This window comes from Ailuropoda melanoleuca, chromosome 2, assembly GCF_002007445.2.
Source record: "Ailuropoda melanoleuca isolate Jingjing chromosome 2, ASM200744v2, whole genome shotgun sequence".
Taxonomy (NCBI): domain Eukaryota; kingdom Metazoa; phylum Chordata; class Mammalia; order Carnivora; family Ursidae; genus Ailuropoda; species Ailuropoda melanoleuca.
Window position 1 is genome coordinate 16643261 of NC_048219.1, and position 19633 is coordinate 16662893.

The following is a 19633-nucleotide window of genomic DNA, read 5'->3' on the forward strand; positions in this document are numbered from 1 at the left end:
CTAGTAGCCGGGGCTTGGACCTCAGGCTGGCAGGCACCGGAGCACAAGGTGACTAGAGTGTCAGACCCATGTTCTGGTTCTGACTCAGCCACTGACCTGTTTACTGTCCGGACAAGGCCCCTTCCTGATTCAAGCTTCCGTCTCTCCTCTGTGACGTGGGGACCTAGGACTCCTTCCTCGGCCTGAAACCCTGACCCTCTCCTGACACGGCCCAGACAGAGCCTGAGCCCAGCCACCACAGGACACGAAACCTGCCATCTGGGGACCTTAGTTAACCGCTCTCTCCTCCCAACATCAAGGGCAGCAGAGGTACAGAAACTTTTGACAATGTCGGTATTTGGTCTCTTCAACGCCCAGCACATAACCTGCCGTGCTTTGGAAAGCTTGTAAAATCAGTGTTTTAAGCGTGCAGACAGCCTTGCCCGTTGGGTGTGCCCAAAAGGCACGTTAGTATCATGACCCGAATCCCCTCCTGTGCCATCAAGCCGAAAGTAGAACGGTCACGGCCTGATAGACTTCTAGAACCTCCAGCCATCCACGCAGCCACCAAATGGAAACCACACAGAAAAGGCCTTGGAGAAGAAGGATGGGTGCAAAGTCCACGAGAGGGCGGCTGTCTGGTTCACGTGGTTGCCCCCGCAGCCCCGGCTCCGCTCAAGGCTGCACGTTAGGAGCCTATGTAAGCTGCTCCGCTCAGGCCCGCTGACAGCAAGGGAAATGCTGCCAGGAAGAGAGGCCGCAGAGGAATAGCCAAGTGCGGGGCCCTCGGTGTGTGTGGGGGCGACTGCTCTGTGTGCCTCACCCCCCAGTGCATCTCCACCATCACGGCACGGCCCTGGCCCGATGCCAGCCCATCAACCGAAGCCCCAATCTTGTGTCTCTCTGTAGGGATGTGGGTAACATGCTTCAAGAAAGGCCCAGAACTGCACAGGAAAGGGGGCTGTGAATAGGACAGGGTGGATTTTGGAGCCTGCAGACCTGACATGGAACCCTGGCTCTGCCTCTTGTTAAACTCACCAGAGTTTGTCACGTCTGAGTGAGAGGTCTTTCCTCTGAGTGGGGCATCGGTTCCGCCCTTGCAAGGCCGTCATGGGATCGGGTGCACCAGTGCAAGCCCCTGGCACCACGTTCAGATGAATTTGCGTACCTGGGCCTCCCCGGTCGGCCTTCCTGTTAACACCTGCTCCTCCCAGAACATGTCCAGAAGGTGCTGCTGTGTTTACTTTAAAGCTGCGCTTTTCCTAAAAAATCTAAATGTGGTCCCATCTCGGGAGGAGGTGGGACTGACCCAGTCCCCTGCCCGAGGAAGTCGCGGCCTGCAGGGACCCGCAGGGACTCATAGCCATGCGGCCAGGCGCCTCTGCTGAGGATGTGACTGTTGTGTCCCCGGCCCCTCCCGAAGTCCAGCACCCACCTGCTACCGCCGGGAAGCTGAAGGGGGAGCTTTCTGGAATTTCTCTTCTTACTGGGAAGCCTTGAGCAAGCATTTGGCCCTTAAAAAAAAAAAAAGTTTTTCCTCACTGAAGAAAATATTACGTGTGCGCCAGGGAAATTTTTGAAAATAAAAAGCATAATACAAATACATGTAATCCCAGCACACAGAGCTAAGCATTGTTAATAATTCCTTCTAGGGGCGCCTGGGTGGCACAGCGGTTAAGCGTCTGCCTTCGGCTCAGGGCGTGATCCCGGCGTTATGGGATCGAGCCCCACATCAGGCTCCTCCGCTATGAGCCTGCTTCTTCCTCTCCCACTCCCCCTGCTTGTGTTCCCTCTCTCACTGGCTGTCTCTATCTCTGTCGAATAAATAAATAAAATCTTTAAAAAAAAAAATAATAATTCCTTCTAGTCTTTTTCCTTGACACACACGTCTGTCTTTATATAGAATATATGGATATCTTATAAAGTTAGGCTCGTCCTCTGTGCACTACTTGATCTGATTTACTCAGTCTATGATATATTTAGAAAATTTGTTATTAAATCTTTAAAAACACAACTTGCAGCATTCCATCCCTTGACCTCTGCCCCAGTTCCGTCACCATTCCTTCCCCAGAGGCGGGTGTGAGGCCCCCACGACCCCGCTCTCGGGAGCCCTGGCCCAGCCCCAGGAAGGCAGCCGGGTGCTCAGGTCATCAGCCTGGACTCTCGGGACCTGGCATCTCACCTCTGCGGCGCGGGTCACCACCTGCAGGGGGGTTATGGGTGTACCCGTGTGATAAATTCCGGGCAAGCCCTCGAACAGCACAGAGAGAGCAACTGCTACCTTTTGGTTCCTCGTCCACCAGCTTCCGGGCCGGTCTGCTAGTCCCGCCTTCCCAGGGCGACCAGGGACACGCAGTAAGGGGCCCTTCCCTCCCCGCAACAACCTCCCCTCCCCTCATTTCACGGGGTTGTGACCAGTCCTCCCTCCTGGGGCTTTAGGCCAGCCTGTCCCCCCCTCCCCCCAACATCCTCCCTAGAGCCAGCCTTACTGAGGACGTCGCATACATCTCTTCTCTCCCAGACGTCACACCAGCCCTGAGTGGCTGGCATCTTCCTGGCCTCACCGCTACCTGTCCCGACAGCCACGACTGACCAGCAATGAGGGATGCCTGGGTTAGGGAGCGAGGGTCCCTGCTGGGAATACTGCAGGTCACGATCCCGACCAACCAAGGGTGACAAGCCCCACCTGAAGGCAGAGACCAAAGCTGGCCTGCGATGCTAGAGATTGGGCTAGCTGTCCCCTCCACAGGAGCTGTCCTGGCGTCACAGGCCAGCAAGCTTCTCCCCTCCCCTCCAGGCTCAACCTAACTTCAACCCAAAATGAGAACCAGCCCTGCCTGATGGTTTCGGAGCGCCGATCTTGGATCAAGAGCCCTTGGCCGGCAGCAGGGGAGCGGGTGGCAGCCCCGGACATTGTTTCTGGTGTCTGGTGGCCTCTGGTGCTCAGCCCGAGCGCACGGACATGCTGGGAGGTGGCCTGGCTGGCCAAACGCCCGTGTAGGGTGAGAGCAGCAACGCTACAAACTGTGGCACCAGACTTCGATTTCCACTCGGTCTGGGGTACGGCAGGTGAGGGGGACCATTGCTGGCTGATTCCTCAGGTCTCCCAGCACCAAGCACGGTGCCTGGCAGGAGGACTCTAGCCATTCTGCGGTGCCACAGTTCTGACCGTCGGTCAGTGACTGAATGAGGGACCGGGTGCCCATCAGACTCATGCCAGGTGTGAGGGCATGAACGGAGCCTGGCTCCGCCAACTCACCGGCCTGGTAGCAGCAGAGAGGGGGACGGAGGCACTTCCGCCCCAGCTCTGACCCAGGCGGCCCTGCGGTGGTCTGACAAGGGCTCGCTCTCAGACACTCGGCCCGGGCGGGAGGCAGACAGCAGGGGGGGTACTCTGGTCCGTCACAGCTGCAACCTCTGCAAACACCTGGGACCGGGCGGGCAGCCGTACAGAAACCAGGATGGATTTTATCAGAAGCGATGCCCCCAGAGGGACGTTTGTGCGGACTGTTGACAGCCCTTCAACTAGGCAGCTCAGACTCTAGGACGATAATACTACGTGGATGCCTTAGCCTTTCATGCAATTGACAGTCAGTGAAATGGTGAGCAGAGTTGTTTAAATCATTTTAGATGGGTTTATCCGTTCTTTCATTCATTCAACAAACACTTATTGCCTGCTTTGTAACCAGGCTCCTGGTAAGCCCTGGGGACACTGGTCCCAGCCCTGGTGTAGCTCAGTGCAGCCACTCAGAAGGTAACTGGATCCAGCTCAGGAACGCAAGGCTGCTTCAACATCCAAAAAGCAATAAAATATAGCACATAACAGAATAAAGTACAAAAATCACATAATCATCTCAATAGACACGGAAAAGGCATCTTACAAAACCCAACACCTTTTCATGAAAAACACTCAACAAACTAGGAAGAGAAGGGAACTTCCTCAGTCTGATGAACAGCACCTACAAAAAACCCCACATGGTGAAAGACTCGATATTTTCCCAAGATCAGGAATAAGACCAAGCTGCCTGCCCTTACCGCTTCTATTCAATATTGTATTAGAGCCTCTAGGCAGGGGAAATTGCAAAAAATGAAGTGAAATTTGCAGATGACATGATCTTGTATACAGAAAATCCTAAGGAATTCACTAGAAAACTTAGGACTAATAAATTGAGCAAGGTTGCAGAATATAAGATCAATATATAAAAATCAATTTATTTCTATACTCTAGCAATGTACAATCTGAAAATGACATCAAGAAAACAACTCCAGGGGCGCCTGGGTGGCTCAGTCAGTTAAGCGTCTGCCTGTGGCTCGGGTCATGATCCCAGGGTCCTGGTAGGAGCCCTGCATTGGGCTTCCTACTCAAGGGGGAGCCTGCTTCTCCCTCTCCCTCTGCCGTTCCCCCTGCTTGTGCTGTCTCGCTCTCTGACAAACAAAATCTTTTTTAAAAATTCCATTTACAATAACACCAAAAGAAAAAAATACTTAGGAATAAATTCAACAGAAGTACAAACTTATACTCTGGTAACTATAAAATATTACTGAAAGAAATTAAAGATCTAAACAAATGGAGACACCCATGTTCACCTAATGTCCTCCATGCTATTCCTTATGTTCCACAAATAAGTGAAACCATGTGATAATTGTCTTTCTCTGCTTGACTTATTTCACTTAGCATAATCTCCTCCAGTAGAAGGCAAAAATGAAGGGGGGGAATCAGAGGGGGTGATGAAGCAGGAGAGACTATGGACTCCAGGAAACAAACTGAGGGTTTCAGGGGGGGATGGGCTAGCCCGGTGGTGGGTAGTAAGGAGGGCACGTACTGCATGGAGCGCTGGGTGTTATACGCAAACAATGAATCATGGATCACTACATCAAAAACTAATGATGGTGACTAACATAAGAAATAAATAATAAATTTAAAAAATAATAAACTTAAGAAATACTATTATAAATAGCTAGACTTGGAATCACTGCTCCAAAAGATATGCAAAATTGTATGGCTTTTGATTTGCATCACAAAGTTGCCCTCTAGAAAAATTATATTAATTTATATCCACACCCCCCCCACACACACACACAAAGACACTCATGTCCATGGATTGGAAAACTTGATACTGTTACGATGGTAACACTTCCCAAACTGCACTGATTCCATGCAGTCTCTATCAAAATACCAGTCGGCTTTTTTGCAGAAATTGACGTTATTCCCAAAATTCATATGGAAATGCTAGAGATCTAGAACAGCCAAACAACCTGGAAAAAAGAACAAAATTGTGGAGGACTCACGCTTGTCAAATTCAAAATGTACTACGGAGCCACAGAATACATGGCAGTGTGGAACTGGCAGAGGACAGATCAATGAAACAGAATAGAAAGTCCAGAAATAAAACCCTTACATGTATAGTCAATTGATTTTCAATAGGGATGCCAAAACATTTAAACAGGAAAAGAACAGCCTTTTCAACATACGATGCTGGGACAACTGGATATCCACGTGCAAAAGAAGGAAATTCGACCTCTTCTCTCACACTATACACAAAAATTAACTCAAAATGGATCAAAGCCCTAAATGTAAGAGCTAAGCCATAAAACTCTTAAAATATAGGAGTAAATCTTCATAACCTTAGGTTAGACAAAACCTTCTTAGTTATGATGTCAAAAATACACTGATGGAAGAAAAAATAGATAAACTGGACTTCAACAGAATTAAAACCTTTTGTGCTTCAAAGCACCATAAAGAAAGTGAAAAGACAACCCACAGAATGACAGAAAACACTTGCAAATCATGTATCTGATAAGAAACCTATACCTAGAATATTGAAAGAACTCTTGCAATTCAATAAAGAGATAAATAACCCAATTAAAAAATGAGTAAAGGATCTGCATGGACATTTTCCTAAAGAAGATATACAAATGGTCAATAAATGCATGAAAAGATACTCAAAATCATTAGCCATCAGGGAAATGCAAATCAAAACCACAATGAGTGGGGCACCTGGGTGGCTCCGTCGGTTGGGTGTCCAACTCTTGATTTTGGCTCAGGCCATGATCTGGGGGTCGTGGGATCGAGCACTGCATCAGGCTCCGTGCTGGGCATGGAGCCTACCTGGGGTTCTCTCTCTCTCCCTCTCCCTCTGCCCCTCCCTGCTCTCTCCCTCTCTCTGAAAAAACAAAACAAACAAAAACAAAACCACAATGAGATAGCACTTCACACCACTAGGATAATATAAAGAGAATATAAAAGAGATAGTAACCAGGGATGGCGGGGATATACAGAGAAACTGAAACCTTCACAGGCTGCTGATGGGACTACAAAATGGCACACTTTGGAAAATAGCCTGGCAGTTCCTCAAATATTAAAAAATGGTTATCATATGCCTCAGCAATTCTAAGTGTAGGTATCTACCCAGGAGAAATGAAAACATATGTCCATACAAAAACTTATACATAAATGTTCACAGTAGCATTATTTATAATACCTGAAAAGTATAAACAAATGTCCATCAACTTATGAACAGATAAACGATTTGTGGTATATCCATACACTGAATATTCACTGCCAATTAAAAAGAACCAAGTACTGATACATGCTGTATCATAGACGAATTTTTTTGAAAATACTATGCTAAGTGGAAGCCAGCCACAAAAGGCCACATATTGTGTAACTCTATTTGGATGCCACGTCTAGAACAGGCAAAACCAGGAAGACAGAAAGTACATTAGTGTTTGCCTAGGGCTGCGGGACAAGAAGGGGAATGCTAAAAGGTGCGAGGTTTCCTTTTGGAGAAAAATGTTCTAAAATTATTTGTGGTAATGACTGACTATGAGTACAGTAAAAACCACTGACATGTACACTTTAAACAGGTGAACTGAATGGTACGTGAATTGCATCCCAATAAAGCTGTTTAAAAAAAAAAAAAAGAAAATCACTCTACAGAACAGCAAAGCCTAGTGACATAGACATCTGCTCAGCAAACGGAAGCACTAGACACAGTCCCCTGAAAGTGTGCGTGTGCGTGCACACAGATGTGACAATACCGTGGAAGGCTTCTGGAGGACGTAACATCTGAGCTGAAAACGCCCAGGTCTGGCGAGGGCTGAGGGGAGTGCGTACAAGGAGCTGTAAGGTCATCTGTGCCAACGAGAAAGCCCGCTTCCCACGGCGGGGCCTCAGGACAGCGGGCTCCCTTGGGATGGGGACCACGTCCCGTTCCACTCTCGACGTTGGAGGTGATCAAGATGCCTGACACGTAACAAATCAGCCCTGTGAACCTCAGCTTTCAACAGTCAGACATGTACGCTGTTTAGAATACAGTAGTGATCAAGGAAGACCGCGTCCTGCCTGAGGCTAATGTTAAATATGAGGAAAAACAAAGCTGACTAAAAAGAAGCGAGGACAGGAAGGCCCATTCTAGAGAGAGAGGTCAGGGCAGGCCTCTCACACAAGGTGCATGGCACCCGAAGGAAGTGAGGGGTGATCCCTGTAGATGCCGAAGGAAGAATGTTCCAGGAGAGGAGTGACACGACCAAGGCCCTGAGGGGGAGTTTGCTGTGACATGAACAGCAAGACTGCCATGGGGACAGCGGGCAGAGCGGCACATTCGGGGAGCTTGGGGAGATGCCAGTTCTCAGGCCGGGGGGTCCCTCTGGATCCCACACGCACGATGCGGCCACAGGAAGGCTCTCAGCAGGGGAAGGACATGACTGGGTTTATGTTTGGAAAGGCTGGCTCTCTGACTTCCTTGCGGATGAGACCAGGAAGGGAAGAGGCAGGAGTGGAAACGGAGACACGCGTGAGGCTTGGTGCTAGTGGAGGAAGGGTGAACAGGTAGACCAAAAAGCAGCTTGAAGATGTGGGTCTGCAGGGTGTGTGACAGAGGACAGGGGCAAGGATGATCCTAGGCTGGGCAGGCAGCTGGGGTCTGGGGGGGAGAAAGAGAGCCCGTGAGCTCTGAGACACCCATGGGATGTCCCACGGAAGACGACAGGGAGAGACCAACACGGGGGCGGACAGTGGGCAGGATTCACTCACAGATGGGACTGGAAGCCCTGGGACAGGAAGGGACTGGCTAGCGCGCTGGTTCTAAATAGGGTAAGACTGCCCCCTCGAGGCTACTTGGAAACTTCAAGGTATGTTTTTGGTTGTCAGTTTTCCTGGGGGTGCTACTGGCATTAGTGGGAAGGGAGCAAGGAATCCAGATATCCTCCAACGGCCCACGTAAGGAAGAATTCTTCTTGTCTTTATTTTTTTAAGTAGGCTCCCTGTCCAGCGTAGAGCCCAACATGGGGCTTGAACTCACGACCCTGAGATCAAGACCAGAGCTGAGATCAAGAGCTGGACGCTTAAGTGACTGAGCCACACAGGTGCCCTAAAGAAGCATTATTCTTAATCCTCTCAGACTTTCACGTGCCCTGAGAAACATGCACGTAGCAGAGAAAAATCCGTTCATAATGATCTGAGGTGAGAACCTAACTCCAGTTTACATATAAATCCAAAGACTTATAGGGTTTCCTGGGTGGCTTAGTTGCTTCAGCGGCTGACTCCTGGTTTCAGCTCAGGTCCTGATCTCAGGGTCCTGAGACTGAGCCCGGCGTTGGGCTCCGCACTCAGCGGGTAGTCTGCGTAAGTAAGTCTGCGTAAGTCTCCTTGGGATCCCGCTCGGCGGGGGAGCCTGCTTCTCCCTCTCCCACTCCCCCTGCTTGTGTTCCCTCTCTCGCTGTATCTCTCTGTCAAATAAATAAATAAAATCTTAAAAAAAGAAAATTCTCTCTCCTTCTCCGTATACCCTGCCCCCCATCTCTCTAAAATAAATAAATCTTAAAAAAACGAAAACAAAAACAATGACTTATTTTTTGCATTGAATTTTTCCAGAAATAGACCTACCACATAACCTGAAGGAACATTTAATTTTTCTTTTGTTCAGAATTTTACTGAGAGATTTTCACTGTTTCAAAAAATCACGTCACTGTGGTCCTGCCAACAAAATACACCTGTGTCGGTCCACACTGCTCACTGCGGCTCAAGGCAGAAATGCACGTTTAAACATTTCACGTGTTTAGCTGTGTCCAAGCATTTACATACTGAAATACACACCATTTTATTGTAAATCACTTCCCTTTCATTTTCTTTCATATTATAATTATGACATAACAGTATTTTTTAAAAACTGTGTGTTGGGGCGCCTGGGTGGCGCAGCCGTTAAGCGTCTGCCTTCGGCTCAGGGCGTGATCCCAGTGTTCTGGGATCGAGCCCCACATCAGGTTCCTCTGCTAAGAGCCTGCTTCTTCCTCTCCCACTCCCCCTGCTTGTGTTCCTTCTCTCGCTGGCTGTCTCTCTCTGTCAAATAAATAAATAAAATCTTTAAAAACAAAACAGAACAAAAAACTGTGTGTTGGAAGGATCTATGAGCTGGGACCTTCATTTCTGCCTAGAAAAGAATCAGGTCTAAGAGGCGGGCACTGGGCTAAGAGGTTAAGAAACCACGAAGGGAAGAGCGAGGGAAGAGAAGCAAAGCAAGGGTTGAGCTCTGGGTCCCGACACACCTGAGAGGTCGGCGGGAGGACACAGGAGACTGAGGCACAGTGGCCAAGGAGAATCTAAGTGGTGGGCGAGGTGGACTGCAAGGGACGCCTGGGGAAGCCACTGAGATCTCCTTCAAGACCAACATGCTCACTCTCTCACCTCTCAGGAGCACGAGAGCTACCAGCCCCGAGAGAAGTTCCGTCCCAGGAAATGCCCTCAGCGGAATGGAGCTGCCCACCCCTCCTGGGAATCATTCAGAATTCATGATTGCGGTGGGGGGGGGGGTTCAGAGGCCTGGCCTCCAAGCCTCAACTCAGAACCAGTCAGAAGGGCTATCGAAGCTCCAGGGCCCCCTGGGACGAGCTAAGCCCTGGTGTGACTGCACGGTGGCTGTTTCGCTCTCTCCCCAATCTGCTCCCACGGCCTTGCAGTTGTCCCTGAGATCCCTCCCTGATAAGCTTTCTGCATGCAATCCTCCAGGAGTCTGTTTCCCAAAAAGTCTGACCTAAAACAGCCAAAAACTGAAAAAGAAAAAAAAAAATCAAGTAGCAGTAACTTGAGTATGTGTTTCAGAGACAGAGCAATAGAAGCCAAAATTAACCCTTGAAAAAATGAAGGTTGCCTTTGGCGGGCAGAAAGATGACGATGTGGGGGGAGAACATCACGGTCTAACAAATTTTACAGGAAAATTTTCTCTAAACTACGTGCAATGATGACTTCACTAAACATTTTTTAAAAGGCTAGATTTAAACAAAAAAAAGGATTATGGGTAAAAACTGTCATTAAGAATATTTAGGAAAATAGGAAACCCACAACACCTGTGATAGCAGTCACCTCAGATGCGCTGGAGGCCGAAAGGAGAAAAAAATGTTAGCTTTTAATGTATCGCCATACAAATAGCCCCTTTCCAGTGGAGAAAGCTGGCAGCCGTCTCCTTGAGCAAGTGGCCAAAGAAGTGACGTCATGACGCACATCCTCCAAGACGCCCCTGTGAGGCGCTCCCGCCGCGTCACGCCGACAAGCGCCAGGCAAACTCAGAAACCATCGTAAAAACGGGCCTGCGATCCTCAGAGTCACGGAGATCAAGGAAGACACTGAGAAACAAAGACCCTGCTCCGAACAGAGGGAGACCAAAGAGACGCGACCCTGTCGTGCAGCATGAGTCCCTGCCAGGGAAGGACAACCGCTATGGTTACTGGAAAGGACCATCCCGGGGAAGGTGAGGAAATCTGAACGCAGCCTGAAGACGAGTAAACAGCGCACGGACGCTCCAGTTCCTGCTTCTGAGGGTCGCGCCGTGATCTCACAAGGGAACGTTCTTGTTCTTAGGAAATAGACACTCAGCTATGTGGGGGTCCAGAGGCATGACGTCAACCTCCTCTCTACTGGCACAGTGGGGGGGGGGATGTATCTGTGTGTATAAATTAAATGGAAAAGCGTAGGGGACAAAAAGTAAATTAATGAGTGGATAAAGGATACATAAGAGTTCCTCGTACTGTTCTTACAGAATTCTTATTCCATAAATCTAAGTTTGCAAATACATCAAAACTACAAAAAAAATATAATTTATGACTTCCAACTGCCTACTCTTTCTAATAGTCCCTAAGCCATTACAGAACTTCAAAAAATGCCTGCTCGGGCTCACGTGACGAGATGCTGGGGTCCCGGACGCGTCAGAAGGGCTCCGATAAAAAGTGTTGAAGTCTCGGGGCGCCTGGGTGGCACAGCGGTTAAGCGTCTGCCTTCGGCTCAGGGCGTGATCCCGGCGTTATGGGATCGAGCCCCACATCAGGCTCCTCTGCTGTGAGCCTGCTTCTTCCTCTCCCACTCCCCCTGCTTGTGTTCCCTCTCTCGCTGGCTGTCTCTATCTCTGTCGAATAAATAAATAAAATCTAANAAAAAAAAAAAAAAAAGTGTTGCAGTCTCAGGACTCCAGGCAACTTCCTCCCAGCCTGCTCAGCCCCCAGCGTCCCGCCCGGTGTCCCGCTCACCTGCTGTCATGGCAACAACGTCGGCATGCAGCAGCATCTGGATGCGGCCGGCCGGCTTGTTGCCGATCTTGATGTCCATGTACACCTGAGGGTTGGACCGGGCCTTCTTTGCCACGGGCTCGCCCTGCGCGCGGGGAGATCGTGAGGTCGGCGAGCACTCCGGCTCCCCAAGCAGAGCGCGCGTACTCTGCACACACACCGGGAGCCCAAGTGCAGGAGCTGCAGCGAGGGGCCGCCCGGGAAGGCCCTGGGCCACGGAAGGGGCGGCAGAACGCAGGGGCCAGCCGGACCCCCAGGGACGGGACCCCCGAGCACCGGCTACCTCAGCCCCGCCCCGCAGGCTCAGGACCTCGTCCCACTCACCCTCAGACGCGCCAGCTCGCTGCACCCTGGCCTGCGGTCACAGACCCACACCTCCCTGCCCGCAGTGCGCGGCTCTCCACACCCACAAATCCCAGTTCAGGGACGCCTGGGTGGCTCAGTCAGTTAAGTGTCTGCCTTTGGCTCAGGTCATGATCCCAGGGGCCTGGGGCCCCTGCATGGGGCTCCCTGCTCACTAGGGAGCCTGCTTCTCCCGCTCCCTCTACGGCTCCCTCTGCTGCTCCCCCTGCTTATACTCTGTCAAATAAAATCTTTAAAAAAACAGAACAAAATTAAAAACACACAACCCCAGTTCGAGCCCACCACCTTACTCCCGTTACAGGGACCCATAACGTCCCTCTGTGCTGCGCCCTACAGATTCACAGCCAGGCTGCCGCGGAAGCAGCGAGCGCTGGGAAGACAACGACGAGGTCGGGCCTGGCTTTGTGCTCCAAGTGCCCCGGGACGACTGGCTGACAAGTACAACGTTCGGTACAAACCCCACCGCTGGTCGGCTAGAGAAAACCATTACCTCTGAGGTCAGCATGTACACACTGGGCCTGCAGGCCCGGTTCTGGAGCTGTTACGTAAGGCCCGGGAGGCCCTGCAACCCAGCGGGGGAGCGACGGCCGCGAACGCGGGAGGCGAGCAGAGCCCGCAGCGGCGCAGCCCTGGTTCCGATCCCGCTCCCGCACTTCGGAGCTGCGTGCTGTGGGACAAGCTGCCGATCTCCCTGCGCTCACTTTTGTCACCTCGAGCTGGAGACAGGATTAGTGCTTATCTCAGAGGATTACCGTTAGGGTTCAATATTTGTAAAGCACTTGGAACAGTGCCTGGTATAGAGTAAGCAACATTTAAACATCTGTTAAATAAATAATGTCAAAATAATGCCGTAAGTGCCAGGACTGAGGAAGCCGCAGGAGCCCAGGGGCCATGGAAGCCCAGAAGGAACCTTACCTCACCCCACTGGGGGAGGCAGAGAAGTTTGCTGGAGAAGGTAGCAACTGAGCTCAGCGATGACAGGTGAGTAGGAGTGAGTGAGAGAAAGTCGGCTGGAGAGGGAACTTTCAGGCCAAGGAACTGGGGATAGCGAAAACAGAGATTTATAAGCACCTACACACACTATCCTAGAATGCCAAACGGGTATACAGTGTGAGAGGTGAGCGTGCCCGGAGCCCAGCCTCACTCCTACAGGTGAGGAGCCCTCTGACTGCTTGAGGAACGCCACATGGTCAGCTCTGGGCCTGAGAAAGCTGCCTCTGGCTGCTCAGGACAGGAGCAAGCAGGCCCGGGGCAGGGAGACCGGCTAGCGAGCTGCCGTCACTATGCGCAGGAGAGAGGACAGAGGCTAAGGCAAGCCACTGCGGCAGCAGCAAACAGGAGAGGAGATGCAGGCGGACGTAAAGAGAACAGGAGCAGGACATGGCAACACAGCAGGCGTGAACTGTGATGAGCAGCCGGCGAGGACACGGAAGTCCCTGGTTTGGGTGACTGTGGGAGACACCAAAATCCACTCCGATCGGGTACTCGGGATGAGCAGAGCAGGAGAGAGGAAATCCACTTCAGACATACTGTGTTGATTTATGGTGACCAGGAGAAAGGAAATGCACTTGGGATATGCTTTGTTGATTTATGGTGACTGGGAGACAGGCAGGCGGAAACCCGTGGAACTCACGAGCGAGGTCAAGGCTAGCCCTAGAGATCAGGAAATCAGCAGAAGGCCGAGTGGCTGTGATAAGCTCAGACACGGGCCACAGTGGCCGAAACTGCAAGGACAGCATGCCGAGAGGAGCCGAGGGCTAAGGGAGGAACTCGGAGAAACACCGCGGCTCCAAGGGTGGACAAAGGAGGGGGAGCTCGGTTATTCCCAGAAGCAACGGTCACGATGGGGCATTGAGAAGCAGGAGAAAGTGCTGAGGCAGGAAGTGCCTGGCACCTGGGTACATTCTGAGGGGCTGGGACCTCTCTGGAATCAGGCCAGGAATAGGAAGACCGAGAGCCTGGGGCCAAGGTCTTCAGTGAGGGCACGGGAAAGGTCAGGAGGATGGCGGATGCTGGGAGGGGGCGTCCTCACTGTCCTTTCTCATCTCAGACCCCCACCCAGTTCAAGCACGCACAGGACACTTCTCTCCTAGAGTCCCACGAGGACAAGAAAGCCAAGCTTCTCCGTTCAATTCACCCAGCGCCGCCCACAGCAGACGCACCCTGGGTGGAAAGTGCCAGCCCTGCCCGGGGAAGCGCAAGCCTTCGATCTCACCTCCTGGGTTTCCACTTTGGGGGGCTCCGACCCTTATTCCTCCTTATTCTCTTCAAGAGTCTTCCCAGAAAACTTCTTCAGCCAGTCATCATCTGCCCACGCCGAAAGGAAAATAATGGAACACGTGCTAAGACATTCAAGCTGTCGGCCAACTGCTCCCTAGCTGTGCCCAGTTCTTCGCTGCCTTGTCAGCAGAGCGGATGCCCCGTGGGGCTCTCACTGGCAGAAGTTACCTCTTAGGACAGGGAAGCTGTCACTGGAAATGTCAGGCCTTCAGGTTCCGCTCTCCACAGAGGCAGGGGCAGATGAGACAGAGGAGGACTGAGCCGAGCCAACAGGGAAGGCCCAGCCACTGTCAAGGCTGGAAGGGCGCAGTCTGTGTCCACATCCCAGAGCAAGACTTTCACGGAGACAGTGGCTCTAGCTTCGCAGAGAATCCCCACTCTGTTCCCACAGAGGCACCGCGTTCTCTCCTCTACCGTACAGCTCTCTACGCCGCCGCCCAGGAAGTGAGGCCAGGATAAAAAGCAGCAGAGGCCAAAGATGAGCCTTCCTTAATTCTCACCAGGTTGGCTAAATGGACACAAATGGTCTGTCCGAAGAATTCAATTCACTCTGAAAACAACTGCAATACAACTCAGCTGCTTCAACCTTGTTTAGGTTTAAAAAAAAAAAGATTCCATTTGCTTCCAAGAAGTCTATGCTGGGAGCCCACAGCCCCCAATGGCAAGCTAAGCACACAGCTAACCACGAACTCCCTAAGCCACCACACACTTCTTTTCTGTCAACACCAACAGGAAGTTCTGCGCTGGCATGATCTTCGGATCTGAGCTCAGAATTCTGAAATTATAAGGGTAAATGCGGTTACCATGTAGTGAGGCCACTTTAAAAAATCAAGATCAGGGCACCTGGGTGGCTCAAGTTAGTTCAGTGTCTGCCTTTGGCTGAGGTCATGATCTTGGGGTCCCGGGAACGAGCCCCACATTAGGGTCCCTGCTCAGCGGGGAGTCTGCTTCTCCTTCTCCCTTCCCCCCCACTCATGCTCTCCCTCGCTCTCTCTCTCAAATAAATAAATAAAATCTTTTTAAAAAATCAAGATCAGCACTAAATGGGAGAGAAACAGTATTGCTGGCGACTGGGGGACATGTTTGATGAAACAGTAACAGAGAACATGGAACAACATATAGGAATATTTTATTATCCAAGAATAACTGATACTAGGAAAGGGTAAATAGATCTTTTAAAAAGGTTTGTTTTGGATCTTTTCATGAAAACTAAAAAAAAAATCTGAAAAAAGATTACTTAATTTAGTAAGAGCTAGGTTATAATTATAGCTATGCTCTCGTTCTTAGAAACAGATGAATCAAGTACAAATTTTACTTCTAGCAATTAAGAAAAAATTGAATAGCATGAAATATCCTTATTTCATAGTCATAAAGATTGATAAGAAAAATAAAAGACTGATCATAAAAAAAGGCAGGGTAGAAACATAAAAGAGTTTTGTTGTAGGCAAAATAATGGTGCCCTCAAAGATGTCCACATCCCATTCCCCAAAACCTTCGAATATGCAGAGTTAAACGGCAAGAAGGAAGTAAGGTCGTAAGGTCGCCAGTCTGCTGACCTTAAAATAAGGATATCATCCTGGATTATTCAGATGCACCCAGTGTAATCACAAGGGTCCTCTATGCAGAGGAAGACAGGAGAGTTAGTTTCAGAGTGATGCAGTGTGAGAAACGACCCACCTGGCCACTGCTGTCTTGAAGGCAGAAGGGACCAGAAACCAAGGCATGAGGCGGAGGCAGAGGGAGAAGCAGCCTCCCTACAGAGCAGGGAGCCCGAGATCCCAGGACCCTGAGATCATAACCCGAGCCAAAGGCAGATGCTTAACCGACTGAGCCACCCAGGCGCCCCCATTTGTGGTGTTTTTAAAGCCACCAAATTGGAGGTAATGTGTTACAGCAGTAGGAATTTAAATCATTTTCTCTTGAAGCACTCGGCCTATCACAATCCTTGCAGGTTTTCTCTGGTTTAACTTTAGGAGAGAGCCACTTTTCAAGGGCTCAAAAGTCTCCGCTCTGTTGACCGGAGCCGACCACAGCAGTTTTCCATGACCGCTTTCACACCCTCCATGGAACCCTGCCCCTGAGCAAGCCGCAGTTTTACCTTGCAATCCATTCACACTCTATTTGCGGTACGTTGCCCTAGACTGGAGGCCAGCAAACTTTCCGTCAAGAGCTAGACAGTAAATATTTTTGTGGGTCATTCACAGACTCTGCTGCATATTCTTTTATTCCCCCCACAACCCATTAAACATATAAAAAAACGATTGAGCTCATAGGCCATACAAAAACAGGCTGCAGGCTGGATGTGGCCTGTCGTCCCGAGTTTGCTGACCCCTAACGTAGATGGGGAGAGACAAGCCAACAAAGATGGTTGGCATTTATGCAGATGTTCAACGGAAAGGATTTCTGAATGAGAATTCATTTTCTAAGTAGCCAGTTCACTGTGAATACTTTCAAATAATGACAACTTTTGCTTCCTAGATAACTTTGAAACTGCGGAAACTGGAAACACATAGGGGTCTGAGGGTCCCAGGTACCGTAAAGCAGCGTCCCCATAACGGCTTTAGTAAAAAGCAGAGTCTCAGCCAGACCAGGCTGTCGGCTGCCGCTGAGCATCTGCTAATACGAGTTCATGCTCGCAGTCCCACTCTTCCTGTGGTTAGCACTCAGATAAAAGCTCAGTAGCACAAGCACAGGAAAAAGACACATTTGCCCTTCCTACCTACCTAGATTATACGCATTTAACAAAGACCATGTATGAACTGCTTGTTATGGCTGGTGATGTAAGGATGTGTGCCCCATGCGGGGCATGATCCCAGGACCCTGAGATCATGACCCGAACTCAAAGCAGACACTTAATCGACTGAGCCACCCAGGCGCCCCATAAATAAAATCTTTTTTAAAAAATGTAATCTTTAGATGCTTCCAGAAATATTAAAATCATTTTGTTTTAGCTAAAGAGTGAAGTGAATTTTTAAACTTTGTAGTATCCAATTCTACCATTACAGAATATAAGCCTTAAGTTACTTTCCAAGCATTTTAATAGCTTTTGTCTATAAGACAGACGAAGTTATCAATTACTCCAACTGAGCACCAAGTGAGCACAGAGAGCGCTGACCTCACTACTGAGTTGGGTGACTACTAGTGAAGGGAGCCTAGTGCTTGTCCTCAGGAAAACATTATGTTAGCTGGCCGACAGCAAGAGCAACAGGAGTCACTAATTTGTAGAATTCAGGGATGGTACAGCCCCCCCACAAAGCCAGTCTTACGTTTTATTTAAGAAACAAAGAACTGGCGGCTCAGTTTAAGCATCACACCCAGAGTTAGTGGCACAGCTCGGTCTAAAACGATCTTAGAGAATAACAACCACGGATCAAATAGAAACGCCCACCTTAACTGTGATACCATTTTAAGGGAAACTCCCCAGGGTGAGCAGAGGCCAAGGCCCCCACTGTTGCAGCTGAGCTTCCCTGCTGCCCTCTGCTATTTAAAAGCATAGCTACCAAGAGGGAGATCTGGCAGCAGGCGTGGTGGGGTATAGCGACCCAGCAGGTGGTGTGAAACAACACCCAGACCTTTCAAGATTTTTCTCAAAATATCTGCCTACTGAATCCTACTTTACAGTCTGTATATTAAATGATCAGAAATCAAAGGCCCCAAATGGCTCCAAAGTGGAGAAAGCCTTTCCTCACATCCAACAAACTGTCAGTCTCTGAATTTCAGCCCATAGCCACACAACCGTCCTGGCCCTGTTGTCCTCAGAACGTTCCTCTTCCATCGCCAAGATCACATTCATGTTGACTCAGAGACACCCTCCTCCTGAATTTCGTCACATACCAACCATCCACAGAATGCACATGACTTAAAATTTTTTCGAAACGCTTTTCCTGACACAGGAATCTGAAAATGAGACACTGAAAGTTCTCACCTGTTTCACCAGAAGAAACTAAGTATCTGTGACGTCTCCAAAAGGAACAAAAGCAGCATGAAGAACTTTGTCGTCCACCTCCTCTGCCAGCCCCCCTGCAACGTAGCAATGCTCTCCGCACTCTTGGTACAAGCTGGTGCCACACTTAGCAAGACAGCAGCAGGGAGGGGAAGGAGGAGTCCCTCGTCTTTCAGGTATACAAAATGACCTGTGAGGTACTCTCCTCCCCCATTCCGTTTCAGACCTACATCTAGCCTCTGGTTACCGTGATACCTTCATTGCTTCCAGTTTGACTCTCTTCTATAAGTCACTAGAATGAATCCAACAGAATGCAAATCGAATCACATCACTATCCTAATATTCTCCAAAATCTCATTAATGCCCAACGGACAGAGTCCAAATTCCTTAGCACGGCATGTAAGACCCCCCTAACCTGAGCCCTGCTCACCTACTATCCTTCTTTCTCCCTTGCTCCCTCAACGCAAACCATTTGCCCCCAGACGTTAGACTACTTCATCCCTCCAGGCTCTTGCTGCTCTCCATTCAGGCAACAGCCTTACTCCAGATCTTTCAAACCCAGCCCTGGCCACTGTGCCTCGAGGAAGTTCGCCCTCCCCTATCCAGATGGAGTGCTCATTCCCTGAAACCCTCAGCCCGACCCTCTCATCAACACTGTCCATCATACGCTCGCATCACGGTGCTCACCAGCTCCTGCGGTAAGGATGTTTCCATAATTCCCCAGCTATTCTGTGAACTCCTTCCTCTAAGGGGCCAGGACTGCGGAGTTTACGGAATGAATGGGCATGAGAGTCTGGAATGCTGTCCGAGGTCACAGTAACACATCTCACCAACTCTCCGAGACCACGGTCAGAGGGGAACGGGTTCTGGGCAGCGCTAGGCCCAGCAAAGCCCTTAGGTCGCGGGCGCTGCTCACAGGCTGGAGGAGCAGAACCACAAGAGACCCGACCGGTTCGCCTCAATGGAGCCCCCACGCTGGCTCAACAACGAACAGCACGGGCTAGGTGGCAGCCATCTTGCTCCCCGGCTCTTCCGCCGGAAGCTGTAGCTAGGCCCAGCCCCCCGGACCCGCCCCCTCGCCGGCCGTCGAGGGCGCGGTGCTCCTGTCCAGTGGCAGGTGGATCCTGGTTTGGGAGCCCTCAGAAGGTAACAAAGAACACAGATTCATAGCCGCGTTAACCGCGGAAGTCAGAAAATATGGGACTCTACTTCAGACCCAGCCTTTATTTTATTTCTATTTATTTTAATGCTGGTGTGATTAACATAATTAACAATGTTATATTTGTTTCAGGTGCACAATATAGTGATTCAGCGAATACATATACTGCTATTGGCTCAAGATAAATGTAATCTTAATCCTCATCACCTATTTCACCCATCCCCCCCACCCACCTCCCTTCTGGTAACCGCAAGTTTGTTCTCTGTATTTAAGAGTCAGTTTTTTGGTTCGTCTTTTTCTTTGTTCGTTGTTTCTTAAATTCCACGTGAGTGAAATCATATGGTATTTGTCTT

At 50.0% G+C, this 19633-nt stretch overlaps 1 long non-coding RNA gene across 6 annotated transcripts; it reads right to left on the reverse strand.

Moving 5' to 3' along the window:
• Positions 1-9245: 9245 nt before the first annotated feature.
• LOC105234607 lies at positions 9246-19145 on the reverse strand. 6 transcript variants are annotated; one of them, XR_004622490.1, is made up of 5 exons: positions 18809-19145; positions 18104-18413; positions 14114-14953; positions 11497-11620; positions 9246-10916 (listed from the first exon to the last, which is right to left on the reverse strand). It is a non-coding gene; the product is annotated as an uncharacterized LOC105234607 (long non-coding RNA). The 6 variants fall into 6 exon arrangements; XR_004622492.1 differs by lacking the exon at positions 9246-10916 and adding an exon at positions 11338-11397 and having other exon boundaries at positions 18104-18198; XR_004622491.1 differs by lacking the exon at positions 9246-10916 and adding an exon at positions 11338-11397 and having other exon boundaries at positions 18104-18247.
• Between the last annotated feature and the right edge of the window lie 488 nt (positions 19146-19633).